Genomic DNA, 16,572 nt, shown 5'->3' on the forward strand with positions numbered 1-16,572 from the left:
TGGGATCCTCTCAAAAAAATGGGTGAGATCCACCTGATGTTTGAGTTGTTGTTTCCCTTTCATGGCTTTCCCCCATGGGAACTGCTCCACTTTCCTCTGTTCTCTATGTTGGAATTTAGGTTTCTGCTTTTACTGGACTTGTTACTATTTCTCACATTGCTATAATGCACTTTATGCCTTTTAGAACTCAGAGTTACTCAGACATTAGTCTCCCACGAGTGAGAAGGCTTAAACTCTCACTATACTATTTATCTAGCGGTAGTCCTTTTCTACAAGTTTAGGGTAGATTCATTTGATTATGTTTGTATTGTGTATAATTTTTTTTTTTTTTTGCTGATCTCTTGCCGGGGCTCTGCCCACTAGTTAGATGATTATTTTTTGCTAAATCTCCCCCCTCTGTGGATACCCCTGCGACTAGAGAGCTTTTTTTCTTACCCTCCATAACCTGTGTTTTGGAGAGATGTTTTATGCAGTGCAGGAATCACCAATAGGCACATGGCATCATTATGTGTGGATTACATAGACCACATTGTAGCATGGTTTTGTTTCTTTATGTCTTTTCACCAACTTATCCTCCCTTTCTCCCGCCTAGCCCCTTCTTCTCTCTCGTTCCCCTACCTCTCTGCTCAGATGACATTGTGAATCTAGAGAAGATGTCTTTGGGATCACCATGGCTACTTTAAACTTGATATCTTATAATGTCCGAGACCTCCAAGTTGCTGACAATTGACACCAGCTCTTTAGGGAACTAAAATGATTATCATGTTCCATAGCTTCCCTTCAAGAGACTCATTTGCCTCATTATTATTATTATACAGGTTTTATATAGCGCCAACAGTTTGCGCAATGCTTTACAACATGAGGGCAGACATTACAGTTACATTACAATTTGGTACAAGAGGAATCAGAGGGCCCTACTCATTAGAGCTTACAATCTAAAAAGGAAGGGTCAATTGATACAAAAGGTAATAGCTGTGGGGATGAGCTGATGGAGGAAGTAAAACAGTGTTAATTAGAAGCAGAATAAGCTTCTTTGAAGAGAAGGGTTTTCAGGGATCGCCTAAAGATGGATAGATTAGGGGACAGTCGGACAGATTGGGGTAGGGAGTTCCAACAGATGGGAGAAGCTCTGGAGAAATCCTGGAGGCAAGCATGGGAAGAGGTGACAAGGGAGCTAGAGAGCGGGAGGCCTTGGGATGACCAAAGAGAGTGGTTTGGTTGGTATTTTGGGACTAGGTTAGTGATGTAGCTGGGGCAGAGTTATGGATGGCTTTGTAAATTATTGTTAGTACTTTGAATTTTATTTGTTGGGTGAGTGGAAGCCAGTAGAGGGATTGGCAGAGAGGGGTGGAGGACACTGAATGGTTGGTAAGGTGGATGAGTCTTGCAGCGGCATTCATTATGGACTGAAGGGGGGATCGTCTATGTAAAGATAATCCAATGAGGAGGGAGTTGCAGTAGTCGAGGCGAGAGATAACCAGGGAGTGAATTAGAAGCTTGGTGGTGTCATTAGTTAAAAAGGGGCATATTCTGGAAATGTTGCAGAGGCTAAGGCGGCATGATTTGGACAGGGATTGTATGTGGGCCTGAAAAGGACAGTTCAGAGTCTAAGGTTACCCAAAGCACCCTGGCATGTGGGGACAGACTGATAGATGTGCCATTGATGTTGACAGAGAAGTCAGGGGAGGGGGCACGTGGGGGAGGAAATATTAAGAGCTCAGTTTTAGATAGATTCAGTTTGAGGAAGTGGTTTGACATCCAGGCTGATATGTCTGTTAGTAAATCAGTAATGTGTGAGGAGATTGATGGGGTGAGCTGAGGGACAGAGAGATAGCTTTGGGTGTCATCAGCATATAAATAGTAGTGAAAGCCATGGGAGGCTATCAGCTGACCCAGGGAGGACGTGTAGATCGAGAATAATAGAGGTCCAAGGACGGAACCTTAGGGGACCCCAAACGGTAAGAGTATTTGGAGCAGAGGAAGTGGAGTTGTAAGTGACACTGAAGGTGCGATGAGATAGGTAAGATTCGAACCAACGGAGAGTGCAGCCATGGAGACCAAGTAAATTGAGGTTTTTGAGGAGGAGGGGGTGGCCAACTGTATCAAAGGCAGCGGAAAGGTCCAAGAGTAGGAGTAGGGAATAATGACCGTTGGTTCTGGCTGTTAGTAAGTCGTTTGTGAGTTTTAGGAGGGCAGTTTCTGTGGAGTGCTGTAGGCAAAATCCAGACTGAAGGAGATCAAGAAGGTTATTCTCAATGAGGTGGTCGCTCAGTCGGTTGTAGACTAAACATTCAAAGAGTTTGGAGGCAAAAGGGAGCAAAGAGATGGGTCTTAGTTTGTTAAGATTGGTGGGGTCTGAGACCTTTTTTGGTATGGGGGTGACTAGCGCATGTTTTAAAGGGTTGGGGAAGATGCCAGTAGAGAATTAGAGGTTGAAGATATGAGTTAAGGAGTGTGGGATTGGGTCAGATGGTGACCATAGTATTTGAGACGGAACAGGGTCCAGGGGGCAGAAGGTTAGGTGGGCATGTTTAGTGACTTCCTTTATAGTAGCTGGGTTAAAAGAGGGAAGTATTGATTGTGCAGGAGGACAAGGAGTGTAAAATGAGATATCTGTAGAGCGGAGACCTCAAGACGAATTGTCTCAATCTTATTTTTGAAGTGATTAGCAATCTCCTGGGCAGTGAGTAAGTTAGTGGGTGGGGGTAATGGAGGATGAAGTAGAGTGGTAAAGGTAGAAAAGAGTTGATGGGGACTGCGTGAGAGGGTGTTAATGGGAGTGATAAAGTAGGTCTGTTTGGCAATGTGCAGGCCGGAATGGTATTTTTGGAGGGCGGATTTATATTGGCTGAAATCTTGCTGTAACTTAGTTTTACACCACAGACACTCAAGAGTGCGGCTACATTTTTTGAGGCTTCTGGTATTGTCTGTCTGCCAGGGTTGTGGCGGTCCGGGCCTGATTCTGTGCGTAGTGAGGGGGACGAAGGTATCCAGGGTGGATGACAGTGAACTGTTGTAGACAGAAGTGGCCAAGTTGGGGCAGGACAAGGATGAGATTTTGTCGTAGAGACAATCTGTAGCAGAAAAAAGAAGAGAAGGGTTAAGATGGCGAAGGTTTCTATGGGTAATAGTTTGGTAGTTGGAAGGTAAGGAGGAGGCAGACAAGGAGAGGATGAAACTAATAAGGTGGTGATCAGAGAGAGGAAAAGGAATATTGGAGAGGTTGTGTGGCGTGCATAGGTAGGAGAATATGAGGTCAAGGCAGTTGCCAACAGAGTGAGTTGAAGCGCTTATCCATTGCTTTAGGTCAAAAGAGGAGGTTAGGCTCAGTAGCTTAGAAGTAGCGTGATTGTTAAGATTAACAGGGATGTTGAAGTCACCAAGAATGATTGTTGGAATTTCAGAAGAGAGAAAGTAGTGTAGCCAGGCAGAGAAGTCTTCAAGGAAGTTTGATACCGGTCCAGGGGGCCAATCACAGCAATTCTCAATGAAACTGGAGAAAATAGACGAATACAGTGAGCTTCAACTGAGGAGAGGGACAGAGAGGGGGTGGATGAAGAACCTGAAAAGTGTTTTGAGGGGATAGGAGGATTCCAACACCACCCCCTTTCCGACCACTAGGCCTGGGGGAGTGAATCTACAGGAGGCCACCATAGGAGAGAGAAGCAGAAAAAGGAAGGTCAGATTCTTGAATCCAGGTCTCAGTAATTGCAAGTAGGTTTAGGGAGTGTGTGATAAATAGGTCATGGACAGTGGTGAGTTTGTTACAAACAGAGCAGGCATTCCAAAGGGCACAGGAGAAGGGGAGGCTGGTTCTAGGCTGAAGAGGAATAGAAATAGGATTGTGTGGATTGCGACTGCTATCAGAGGATGGGGGGTGCTGGTTATGTTGGCCGAAGGTAAATGACAGCGGCCCAGGATTTGGGGAAATATCTCCAGAAGTTAGGAGAAGCAGAAGGGTGAGAGAGGTGATATGGGAGTGTGACTTATGTGGGGGGACATGTCCCAGTGTCCTGCAGGTTTTATTGGTATATGGGTTCAGAATTAGCAGGAGCTGATATGTGCAGTAATAAGGTGAAGATAGGAGTGAGGGTGATATATATAAGCTGTGGGGGTGGAGAAGATGGGTGAAGGAGTGAGAATTTAAGGAGAGAGGATGCAACTGTGAGAAGGAAAATTAGGGAGTGCATGATACAGAGTGGTGAAATTGAGAGGAAGCCTGAATGAGAGATGAAAAAGTTTGATGGAGAATCAGGTCACCTGTAGTCTGTTTAGTGTTCTGCAGAAGTCTGTTGTGGATTTTCGCTTTGTGCATTCGCTGAAGTGCTGAACGGAAGTGTAATACTTAATCCAATATGAATACTTTATCCAAGATGATAGTTGCCAATGCAATCCCAGCCTGTTCAAATCCCTGCCTGTGCCTCCCCTAGATAAGCCTAAATTTATACTGAGTTTGGGTGGGGGTATTGCCAATTAATCAGTCAGGATTGCACAGGAGGAACACATGGCTAACAGAATGAACTTCTCACACCAAGGCTCACTACAAGACATAGCAAGAGAGCAGAAAGGTCACAGCCGTAAAGATAGGAACAGCTCATAATTTAGATATAGACAATAAGAAAGTAAAATAAACATCACAGTGATATGGACAGAGCTAAAGAATTTGAAGGCAGCATAGATCACCAAAAGCACATACACATAATTTAGCAAGCAGATCCCAATTTCAATTAAAGGTGGAAGATGTGGTTGAGCTGACACATACACAGAATTTAGCAAGCAGATCCCAGTTTCAATTAAAGGTGGAAGATGTGGTTGAGCTGACACATACATAGAATTTAGCAAGCAGATCCCAGTTTCAATTAAAGGTGGAAGATGTGGTTGAGCTGACACATACACAGAATTTAGCAAGCAGATCCCAGTTTCAATAAAAGGTGGAAGATGTGGTTGAGCTGACACATACCTGTAGGAGGGGTAGAGAAGAGTTGTGTTAGATAGTGCTGAGTGGAAGTGCAATACTTAATCCAATATGAATACTTTATCCAAGATGATAGTTGCCAATGCAATCTCAGCCTGTGCAAACCCCTGCCTCATGCCACCTTTACTAAGTTTATCTCTCCCTTCAACCCATGATGGTACTATAGCCTTTCTAATATAAATAAAGGTAAGGAGGTGGTTATTATTATTGTCTTTCACCAGGACATCTCCTTTGCCCTGGAGAACATAAATACAGATGACCGCAGGAGATTCTCGTTCCCTAAAACCTTTCCAGGTAACACCCCATGCATGATTGCTACAGTTTATTGCCTGGATTGGGGTCACCCTCTTTCCTATCACAAGTTATTTCTAAACTCAAGGATTTTGCTTCAGGCCTAATTATTCTCGCTGGAGATAATAATATGGGCCTTGCCCCTTCTTTCAATATATCACAAGGCCACTCCATGATTCCCTTTAAACGACTAAATTTCATACGTAAATGGCTGCATGAGGCTCATTTACTTGATGCCTGGAGGACTCTTAATCCTACAATATGTGACTACTTTTACTATTTTAAACTACATAATTCCTACACTAGGATTGATACTATTTTTGTTGATCATTTTCATCTTCCTCTTCTGTGCTCTGCCTCCATTGGGATAACTATTCAGATCATGCTCCTGTGACCGTTAGCATATCTATTCCTACTTTTCTAAACCATGTCAATAACTGGAAGTTAAATGATTTTCTTCTTTCTGACCTGATTGACCGGGCTCAATTGACATCTGCTTTATTTCAATATTTTCAGTATAATTCCCTTTCTGATCTCCCCCTTTGGTTGTCTGGGGCTCCAGAAAGAAACAAGACTTCTGACACTGATACAACATGTTGCAGATCTAGAAATATCTCATTAATTGTCACTTTATACAGTACATCCCACTTGGAGAGCTTGACCCAGAAGAGGGAAGAGTTGAAATCTCTATTACAGGCAGACATTCAGAGACGATATAGACTTGTTGCACATAAAATCTATGAATGGGGAGACAAACCCGGAAAGGCTCTTTGCCCGTTCTTTGCTTGAGAAAAAATCTGCCTCCTTCATTTCAAAGATTAAAGTCTTTGAAAGGTAACATTATCAACACTACCCCTTAAATAACTCAGGCCTTCTGAGATTTCTACCACTCCCTGTAAAATGCCCGGGGGGCTCTGTCCCCTTTGCCGTTAGAAAAAAAGGGGGCTCATATCCTTAATTATCTTTGACAGGCTAAGCTCCCCAAACTATCCGCAAAAGGCATTGGAAAAGGATTTCACTAAGGAGTAATTCACAAAGGAGGCCCTAAAAGACACTGATGCTGAAAAAGGGTTTGATAGGGTGGACTGGGATTGTTGCTGAGTTATTTAAATCTAATTTCCTTATCTATTGGCAAGCACACATTCTAAAATACTTAAGGATTTATTTAATTCCTAAATTATCTAATCTATTTCAATACAATTTTCTCCCTCTGTTAAATGCAATTAAATCAGACTTACGGGGGCTTGGCTTGACAGCCAGCTCGTGTGGATGGCTGCTTAAATCCCCAGCTCTGCAGCATACCCAGCTCAAAGCGACTCCACAGCAGCATAAAAAAACGGTATTACCAGCCTGTGCCATAGACTGGACACCCCTGCACCTTCTGGGCACCATGTCCAGGAGGAGGAAGGATGTTAAACCACCAAAAAAGCTGACAGCATTCTTTTCCTCCTTTGCCCTGGTGAGCAGCCAAGATGGTGCCAGCATCGCTCGTGGACACCCAATGCGGCTCTCCTCTCTTCCTTCCAGGCAGAGCCTCTCTCAACAACTGGAGTTCTCTGAACATTCTAGGACAAATGGTGAGTCCTTTCCCCCTCATACACCCTCTACTGCCATCCCTGCAATATCTAGGCTAAAAACAGAAGAGCCAGAGCAGATACAAGCAACCACAGCTCCCTGCATGTTCTCTCTCCCTCCTCCACAACAGTCATCCATACTAGGGTCATTCACAGCCTCTGACCAGCCATTGTCAGAACACACAATGAAGAACATGCTGCTCTCCCTGAGACAAACCTTATACACAGACTTATCTGCTGCAGTATTCTCTCCAGCTGGCTCTGTTCAGCAGCATGATTCTATTTATAGAGACTAAAATGGAAGATATGCATTCCACCCATAATGACCTGGTGGATAGGTTTGCAGACCATGAAGACAAACTCCAACTAATTAAACTCAAGTTAGCAGACCTGGAGGACCACCCCAGACACAACAACATAAAGTTTAGCAATATCCCAGAATTGGTCCAACAATCCGATCTAGTACAATGCTTGCAATCTCTAATGCATCCTTTGATTCCTTTATTACCCACCCATGATCTGGAAATTGACAGGGCACATCCCAAGCCAAGACACTCCCCAAGCCTCCACACATCTCAGCCTAGAGATGTTCTAGCCCCTATACACTATTTCACAGTTAAAGAACGAGTCATGTATGCTGCTAAACATGCGCCGAAACTGCCTGACCCTTTTTCTGTGGTCACTCTTTATGTTGACCTCTCAAAGGCGACTATGTAAAATCGCAGACGTCTTTCAACCTTGACCAAGGCTCTTCAAAATCATAAAATACACTATATGTGGTTTTCCAACCAAATTGCTCTTTACCCACCAGACTAAAACCCACACTGTAAGAACCCCCCCGCGGGTCTCAAACTGCTGAGCCATTGGCACATTATCCCAGGAGAAGTGCCTGATCCCTCTGACGAACTGTCTGCTCAGATCGAAACTGAAGGAGCATACCAATATACCTTGTGCTACGTACTGTATTATACCCTTTTTTTCTGCACTTATCTTGCCTGTTAGCTAGGTACCTGCAGCTCCGCTCATGTATTACCGCCTGCCCTAATGTGTGGTCCATGCTCTGCCTGATGAGCAGTGGACCATATCCCCCCTCATTACTTGTTTGCAGTAGTTACTGCTTATTGAGAACATGTTTTCTTCCAGCTCTCACTTTTTTAACCGAACTCTACCTATCCCCTGCACCAGTTCTCAATTAAGTTGAACCTTACCCTTCTCCTTACTAGCCTTCCAGTAGCATACCTGTCCCTACTTCACACAGGGACAGACCACCACAACTCATCTCTCTGATTTCGGACTGCTGGCCCCTTCAAAGGCCCACCCATCCTACAGCCCATACTTCGGTATGACTTTCAAAATTGTCGACATTAATGTGAGGGGATTAAATTCCCCCCCAGAAAGGATCGGCACTGCTTACAGAAGCTAACAGAAGCCAACAACCAAAAGGCTTTCACCCTGCTAGTGCTAGTGTATCCTCAAAAACCTCTACATTTACACTGTAAAACTATGACACGATCTTCTTAGCCTCAGGCTCAAAGAAAAAGAATGGAGTTCTCACGGCTATTTGGGACTCTCTTCAATTCAAGCTACATCAGTCTATCACAGACCCCCAATGCCACTACACCTTTCACTGTCCTGGTTGGTAAGTGTGGTTGGTCCAACCACCCATATAGTATAAAGATCCATTCTTCCTGATAATTTTTCCTCTCTATTTTGAGTGTGGTTCATTACGTTCACACATTCATATATTCTTTAGGAATTCCTGTCGCATCTGCTCCTGATGAGTGGGCATACCCACAAAACGTGTTGAGCTCTATTTGATACCACAGCCACACCATATATGGAATGACATTTACCCACTACTTATCATGTTTGATGATGTTGCCAATATGTTACTCAGTAGATGTACACATACCATGTGAACACAGATGCCAGTATCGGGCATGTTGTCATTGGCATTTTCATGCCATGCCATTTTATACATCCACATCAATACCATGTATTCATCATGATTTTGTGTTGAAATGTTTGCAACCATTTATCCATCATGTTTTTGCCTTGTGCACGATTTAAATTCCCAAATTCCTTTATTCTTCACCCCAATGCCACTACACCTTGGTCAACATCTATGGCCCAAATAAGCAACAACTACGTTTCTTCAAATTACTACACAAGAAAGTACAGCAAATCCAGAAAGGAAAAGTCATCATGGGCGGCGACTTCAAAATGATTGGCAACCCTGAATTGGACCCCACCCCATCGACCCGTCACCATCGTGCTACACTGAATCCTTTTCTCCAGACACCTGAACTTTTTGATGTGTGGAGATGCCAACATGGATCAGAGAGAGATTTCTCCTATTTTTCCTATCCTAATTATCATGCTCCAGTATTGACTTCTTCATCGTTGATAAATTCACACTTTAGGGGATAAAGGAGTTAATAATAGGTACCATTTCCTGGTCCGACCATGCCCCTGTCTCCATAAATATAGGGGACCAACACTCAGGTCTACCCTGTCTATGGAGACTCAATGCTCTCCTCTTGGCAGATCCCGGAAACCTCCAAAAATGTATTGCTGAACACCACTACTTTTTTCAAACTTAATAACTCTCCTGAAACTGATCGGTTTTGTACTGTGGTCCACGTATAAAGCCTACATGCATTGGATCCTCATTAGGCTACATAGCAGAGCTAAAAAACAGAGGTCTCAAATTGTCCAACTAGAGAACCAAAACAAACAAGCTCCCTCACATAAGTTAGCTAATGAACTCCTTGAATGGAGGCAAACATTCCGCTCACGCCTATTCTACTAATATGAGAATAACCTCAAAGTAGTTAAAGCCAATCACTAAACCTTGGGTAATAAAGCAGGGGCCCTACTGGCTAGACAAGTTAAAGCTCAATGCACTAAATGTAAAATAGCGTCCCTCTATCACCCCACCTCCAAGCAGCTCCTGACCAACCCTCAGGATATAGCGGACGCATTTAGCCATTATTACTCCTCACTTTACAACCTGTCCAATGACCCAACCATACCCCAACCAACAGATTAAACTATCCAAACTTTCTTAACATCACTTGATCTCCCTTCTGTTATTCCTGTTCACCTAGACCTACTTTCTCACCCCTTCACAGACAAGGAAATCATTCAAGCTATCAAAACCCTTCCTCTACACAAATCCCCTGGTGAAGATGACTACACTAACAAATTGTATAAACAATTTGCTGATTTTGTCTCACCCCACCTGACTTATCTCGTCAATTCTGCTGCCATCTCTGGTTCTCTGACGATAGATGTCACACTCAAATATTACCACTATCCCAAAACTGGAGAAAGAACCTACCTCAAGGACTAACTATAGACCGATATCGTTCCTTAACTCAGATGTAAAAATATTTGCTAAAGTCATTGCCTCTAGGTTGTTGAAATGTTTACCCTCCTTGGTGCATCCAGACCAAGTTGGCTTCATACCTGACAGACAGGCTCCAGATGCAAAAAGAAGGTTCATTAACTTGGTTCACCAGGTTACCCAAGCACGAACGCCTTCATTCTCAACCAATTTAGTCTGGCCTCCTTCTACAAACTTATCTCCTCCAAATCTTTACTCCTCCCCTAAATCAAACGTGTAGACAACAATCTCTTCTAAAAGAGAGTCTTCTTTTTACCTGGTCCAACCAATCTATCCCATATCTGGGAATAAAACTGGCTTCATCACTAAGCCCCCTATACTATTTTAACTATTGTACCTTCCAGAAGCAACTCCCCCAATTGCTAAATCAAATGCGTATAAATGGCCTTTTCATTATAGGAAAGATTGCCTCCCTTAAGATGATCATCTTGCCCAAACTCCTTTACTTATTCTGCACAGTAACGATTCGTATCCCTGAAGAGAGTAGAAAAGGAAAAACCTTAAAGGTTCAGACATTAGAGTCAATATAGATCACATAAATTGTATAAAAATATAAACTTTATTTATACAATACAAAGACAAACATAAAAAGGATTTGCAAAAAGAAAAAACATATATTTACATATGTGTAAAATATAGACAACGTGGACAACACACTGTGAAAGTGAATTGTTACACCATATCAGATGAGTGAGCCCCTGTGCGTCAAACCTTTTGCTGGTTCGCTTCATCAAGACACACGTAGGGTTAGTTTGAGAAAAACAAGTCTCACTGTATTAAAACAAAGACATACATCATATTTCCATACATTATATCAACACATATGTAAAGTATAACCTATTAAACTCCTAGGCAGTATAATCAGTTGGGTCTATATTCACCTTGTCTGAGCCAAAACACACACTCATAGAAAGAGTTCTCCTTGGGTGGGCAAAAGGACAAGCCAGATAGTCTGATTAGTATCCCTCAAACCTTCTTTACCGCAATTAGAAACAGATCTCTAGATTTATCTAGGGTGCGAAGCCGCCCAGATGTGCCCATTTCATCTTAATTAGACATCGTAGCCAATGGGCAATGGGTCTCCCCCGCATCTGCACCTACTACTACGCCTCCATCCTAGACCAGTTATAATATTGGTGGCATCTAACTTCCAATAAGACCTGGTCAACCATGGAATCCTCTTCGTTCCAGTCCGCCAACCTACTAGACAACCTCCTACACACCTCTGCAGGTGTTCTCTCCACTACAGTGAATGTAGCCCCATCCATCATGGCTTCGCTGGTAGTCTGGAAGAAATTTGCTCACGACATACCCTTAGACCATCCATCTCATACTATTCCGATTCCCTCGCATGCACTAACTTCACAGCCGACAGACCTATGCCCCGTACACACGGTCGGACTTTGTTCGGACATTCCGACAACAAAATCCTAGGATTTTTTCCGACGGATGTTGGCTCAAACTTGTTTTGCCAAAACACGGTCGCACAAAGTTGTCGGAATTTCCGATCGACAACCACGCGGTCACGTACACCACGTACGACGAGACTAGAAAAGGCCGGTTCAGAACCAAGCGCGGCACCCTTTGGGCTCCTTTTGCTAATCTCGTGTTAGTAAAAGTTTGGTGAGAGACGATTCGCGCTTTTTCAGACTCGTGGCTTTCAGATCGTTTTCTGCCGTTCAGTTTGTGCTTGTGGGTTTGTATTTGCTCTTCAGTGCGTGCAGTCAGTTCGTATCGGAGTTTTCTGTGCGATCTTGTCCGCTCGTTGCTGTTTTTCAGGTCGCTTTTCACAGGCCTTGCTGTTCTTCAGTGCGTTCTGTTACTTCGTTCTGAGCAGCCGACCGTTTTCTAGCCATGTTTCGTATGCGTACTCCTCGTACAGTTCGTGCTGTGCGGGAGCTTGGTGTTGGGGTCCTGACCTTGACACAAGTCCAGTCCATGAACAGGGTGGGGAGGAGTTCATGGACCAAGAATTGGTTGCTTCAGCGTGACCAGTTCTGTCATATGCCTTTGCTCCGTGAGATCCGTGAGAATAATCCTGATGATTTCAGGAACTTTCTCAGGATGACGGACCCCGTATTTCACCGTTTGTTGGCTTCGCTGACCCCTTATATTAGCAGGCAGGATACCTGCATGAGGCAAGCCATCACTCCGGAGCAGAGGTTGGTCGCTACCTTGCGGTATTTGGCCACAGGGAGAAGTCTGCAGGACCTCAAGTTCTCGACAGGCATCTCCCCCCAGGCTCTTCTTTGTGGACATTTACTGCTTGTGTTTGTTTGAGCTGACCCTGACAGAAATGTGTGGAGTCCAGAAAATGTCGTGATTGTGTAACCTTATACAAAGCACTGTTGGCTGTTATTTACTAAATGCAAAGACACTTTTCACTACAAGTGCACTTGCAACTGCACTGAAACTGCACTTGTAGTGCAAAGTGGATTTCCCCTTAGGAAATTACCCCCATTTTCTCATAAAACAACAATTACATCACCCCAAAAGTGTTGTAGCGTTGAGACAATAATCCACACATTCTTGATGAACAATCTTTTTAATACCTGCTCAATCACATGTGCATTTACCAAAGGTTTTTCTGACAAACCAACATGTTTGTTGTATAACAATTTTTGTGGTGTCATTATCCAAAATCAAAATGTGCATTTTATAGAAAACAGGCCTGTGTAAAACCCACAAGAAAGACACAAATCTTGATCTTACAAAGTTCACATTTGGTAGAACTGGAAGGCAATATCAGACATGAGTATTTAGGAACTGTGTTTGATATAGCGTTCAGATGGGGGGAAATCACCCCTGGAAAAGCCAAATTTGGAAGATGCACACAAATTTCACAATGTCAACATGTGCTATCTGCCATCACGGGGGATCAAGGGACGTGTTTTGGGGGAGAAAGCCCTTCCTCACCGCTACTTTATAATTGAGGAAGGGGTTGCACCCCCAAAACGCGTCCATTGATCTCCCGTGATGGCAGATAGCACATGTTGGCACACTGTGTGCATCCTCCAAATTTGGCTTTGTGAAAAATCACAAAAACATTTCGCACATTGTAGCACACAAAAGAAGAAAGTGATTTGGAGGGGTTTTAAACTCGCCCCAAAACATCAATGATGTTTTTATATTTTGGAATAACATCATTGATGTTTTGCTTGATGTTTTCCAATTGTAAATTACACCCCATGATCTCCCCGATCAGGATCTGGGCACTTTCTGATGTGAAAGGATCTTCATCCACAACCTCACGATCACCTAAAAAGAGAGGAAACCCAAAATAAATTAGGTCTAAAAAAAATGCCGCCATCCATCTCTTATCTGAGCCTGTGGTCGCAGACACTCACCTGTTGTGGTGACTAGTTCCACCACGTCTTCTTCCTCCTGCTCATCTTGTGTTGGGTGGATTTCTCCTTCTTCCAGAGGGGGGGGGTCTCTGGTCTCCTCAGATGAGGGGTGTCCTCCGAGTCTTTTCTCCCCTATGTAAAACAAAAATGGTATAATTAGCACACAGATATTTGATGGCAGAACTCTAAAGATGAAACATTGCTTGGAAGTGGGGTACAATTGTCTATTTTAGCAGAGTTCCAAGATGTAGCTTTTTTAGTGTCCTTTGTCAAGCTGCAATACTTTACCTGTTTGGTACAAGCTTCACAGATGGAGACACACCTATAGTATACACTGGAGCACCTGTGTGCCCCCCTAATAAAAATGGTGTTCTTGTGTCCCACACTAGTACTCCAGTGTCCAGATGTGAAAACAGCTGCTCAGTGTCCTCTCCTTACACACAATCTAGTTTGCATTTCATTCTAGTAACAAAGCCATCTACACAACCCAATTCTTTGAAGACAAGTATAGGGCCTCAAAGTGGTGGCCAAATGCATATGGCCTAAACAATGGTATTTTATAGTCCGAAAAAAAAATGTGTGATCCGAACGAATAATGTGCCCATGAACATGAAAGTTGCCATTTTAAACTGTACAACAGTTCCATGGAGGAGCACGAACGTAATAAACACAAGAACAATAGGAACACAGCACAACTACTTACTTTTTTGCAGCACTCTCCGGATCTTTCTGTACTGCTCATGTTCTCGTAATTTCAGGTCCGACCACCGCTTCCTGAGCTGATCTTTAGTTCGTCGTACCCCGAATTTCCGGTGCAGACTCCTGACCACTTTCGCCATGATCTTGGCCTTTCGGACATTGGGGTTGGGGTAAGGCCCATACTTTCCATCATAGTCGGCCTTCTTCAGGATGTCCACCATCTCCAACATCTCCCCAAAGGACATATTTGAGTCCTTTAATCTCTTTCTGGATCGGGACGTTTCAGGCTCCGGCCTTTCCTCCCCCTCCTCCTCGTTGCTGTACTTAGCACGATCCTGCTGTCTATCCGCCATGTGCTCTTCCTCCACTGCGCCGAACGAAAAGGGGCGGGGAATAGAATAGAAAGAACGTCAGGGGCGGGCGGAGTTATACGCATGCGCAGTGTGTATAAATCGTAACGCGCGCGTCTTACGTACGATCTGTGAGCGGAGGAAGGAGCATCGGAGACGCCGATCGTGCTAACAAAGGTAGGATCTAAACTTGGGCCTATACTGCTTCGAAATTGAAGCCTATATTGTAACAAGATTAGGGGAGTTTGGCCTGACATTAGGGTTTGTCTTGTGTTGTGTCTTGCAGAGAAAATGGATGGTTTCAACGACCACAATTTCCTGCCCCTGTTTATTGACAAGTACAGAGAGCTGCCCTGTCTGTGGCAGGTGAGACACCCCCACTATAACCATAAACAGAAGAGGCAGACAGCGCTGGAGAAACTGCTGGAGTTGGTGAAGCCGGTGGTCCCCACAGCAACCATCCCCTATTTGAAAGCTAAAATTGGTGGCCTGAGGAGCACTTATCTTAGGGAGCGCAAGAAGGTCACAGATTCCCAGAGGTCCGGAGCTGCAGCAGATGACGTTTATGTCCCCAGGCTGTGGTACTATGAGAGACTGCAATTTCTGTCAGACCACACTGAAGTCAGGGAATCCCTCTCTACTCTTCCTTCCACACTTCCTTCCATACCAGCTGAGGCTTCCGATGTCCAACCTGGGCCTTCCAGCCAGGAAGAAGTGGAGGAGCCCAGCTTGAGTCAGGTATAGCATTCTTCTACAGATTTCTGGGCAATAAATAAATGATGTTTACTAGATGTTATTATTGATCACTAATTGCTGATTGAAAAAAGTGTTTTACATATCAATAGACAGTAGTGGGCACCCAAAATTGGGACAAGAATGCAAAATGCTGGGCTCAGAAGGATAGTCTGTTATATTTGTTAACATTGAATTTGCAGCAGTCAGGAGGTGAAAATTGTGTGTGATTGATGAAAACAATACTAAAACTATGTCCCTTTTTCATACACAGGAAGACCTCAGCCAGGAGGAGGCTGTGGAATGTGGCAGTCAGGAGGAGGCGGGGATTATTAGTGTCAGCCAGGAGGAGGCGGGGATTAGTGGCAGCCAGGAGGAGGCGGGGCTAAGTGTCAGCCAAGAGAAGCCAGGGACCAGTCGCAGCCTGACTGAGTCTCAGGTCCCTCCCCTCCGCCTGCCATATAAAAGGGCCAGGAAGGCCACTCCCAGTCCTGTGCAGGATTCAGTGTACAGGCTGATCCAGGAGGCTTCAGCGTCCCTCCGAGCCTTCCCCAGTCCTGAAGAGGCCTTTGCCTGCATGGCTGCCACCAAATTGCAGGGCATGCAGGAGGGCCAACGCAAGATTTCTGAGGACCTGATTTATAAAGTCCTACGTAAGGGGGAGAGTGGGGAACTGACACACAAGACGGATGTCATGGAGAGGGACGATCCTCCTCCTCCTCCTCCTGCTGCCACAACTCCACCACCACAGCCAAAGGCTGGAAGGAAGCGTGGAAGGAAGACCAAAGAGTGATGACCCTGGGTTCAGTCTGGTCTGACAGAAGATGCAGTCTCTTGTATGACCACAGCCTGGGGACACAGATGTCATCTGCTGCTTTCCGGGTCTCTGGGACTTCTGGACCACACTGCCCTCCCTTAGATATGGACTCCTCAGGCCACCAATTTTGCTTTTAAATAATTGATGTCTGCCCTTGGAGTCCAAGGCTTCGCCCACTTCTGCAGTTTCTCCAGCGTTGCCTCCCTCTTTGTTTATGGTTGTGACCCCTTAATAAAATATTTTTCGGTAAATTCTACTCTCCTGTGTGTGTTTTCATCCAAAAAGGACAGTTTGTTGGTGACGATTCAGGTACATTTCTAAAGTACAATGTGAAATTAACAAGGGACAACAACACCAAACAATCTCCTACAGATTAAA

This window comes from Aquarana catesbeiana, linkage group LG01 (genome assembly GCF_042186555.1).
Source record: "Aquarana catesbeiana isolate 2022-GZ linkage group LG01, ASM4218655v1, whole genome shotgun sequence".
Classification (NCBI taxonomy): Eukaryota; Metazoa; Chordata; class Amphibia; order Anura; family Ranidae; genus Aquarana; species Aquarana catesbeiana.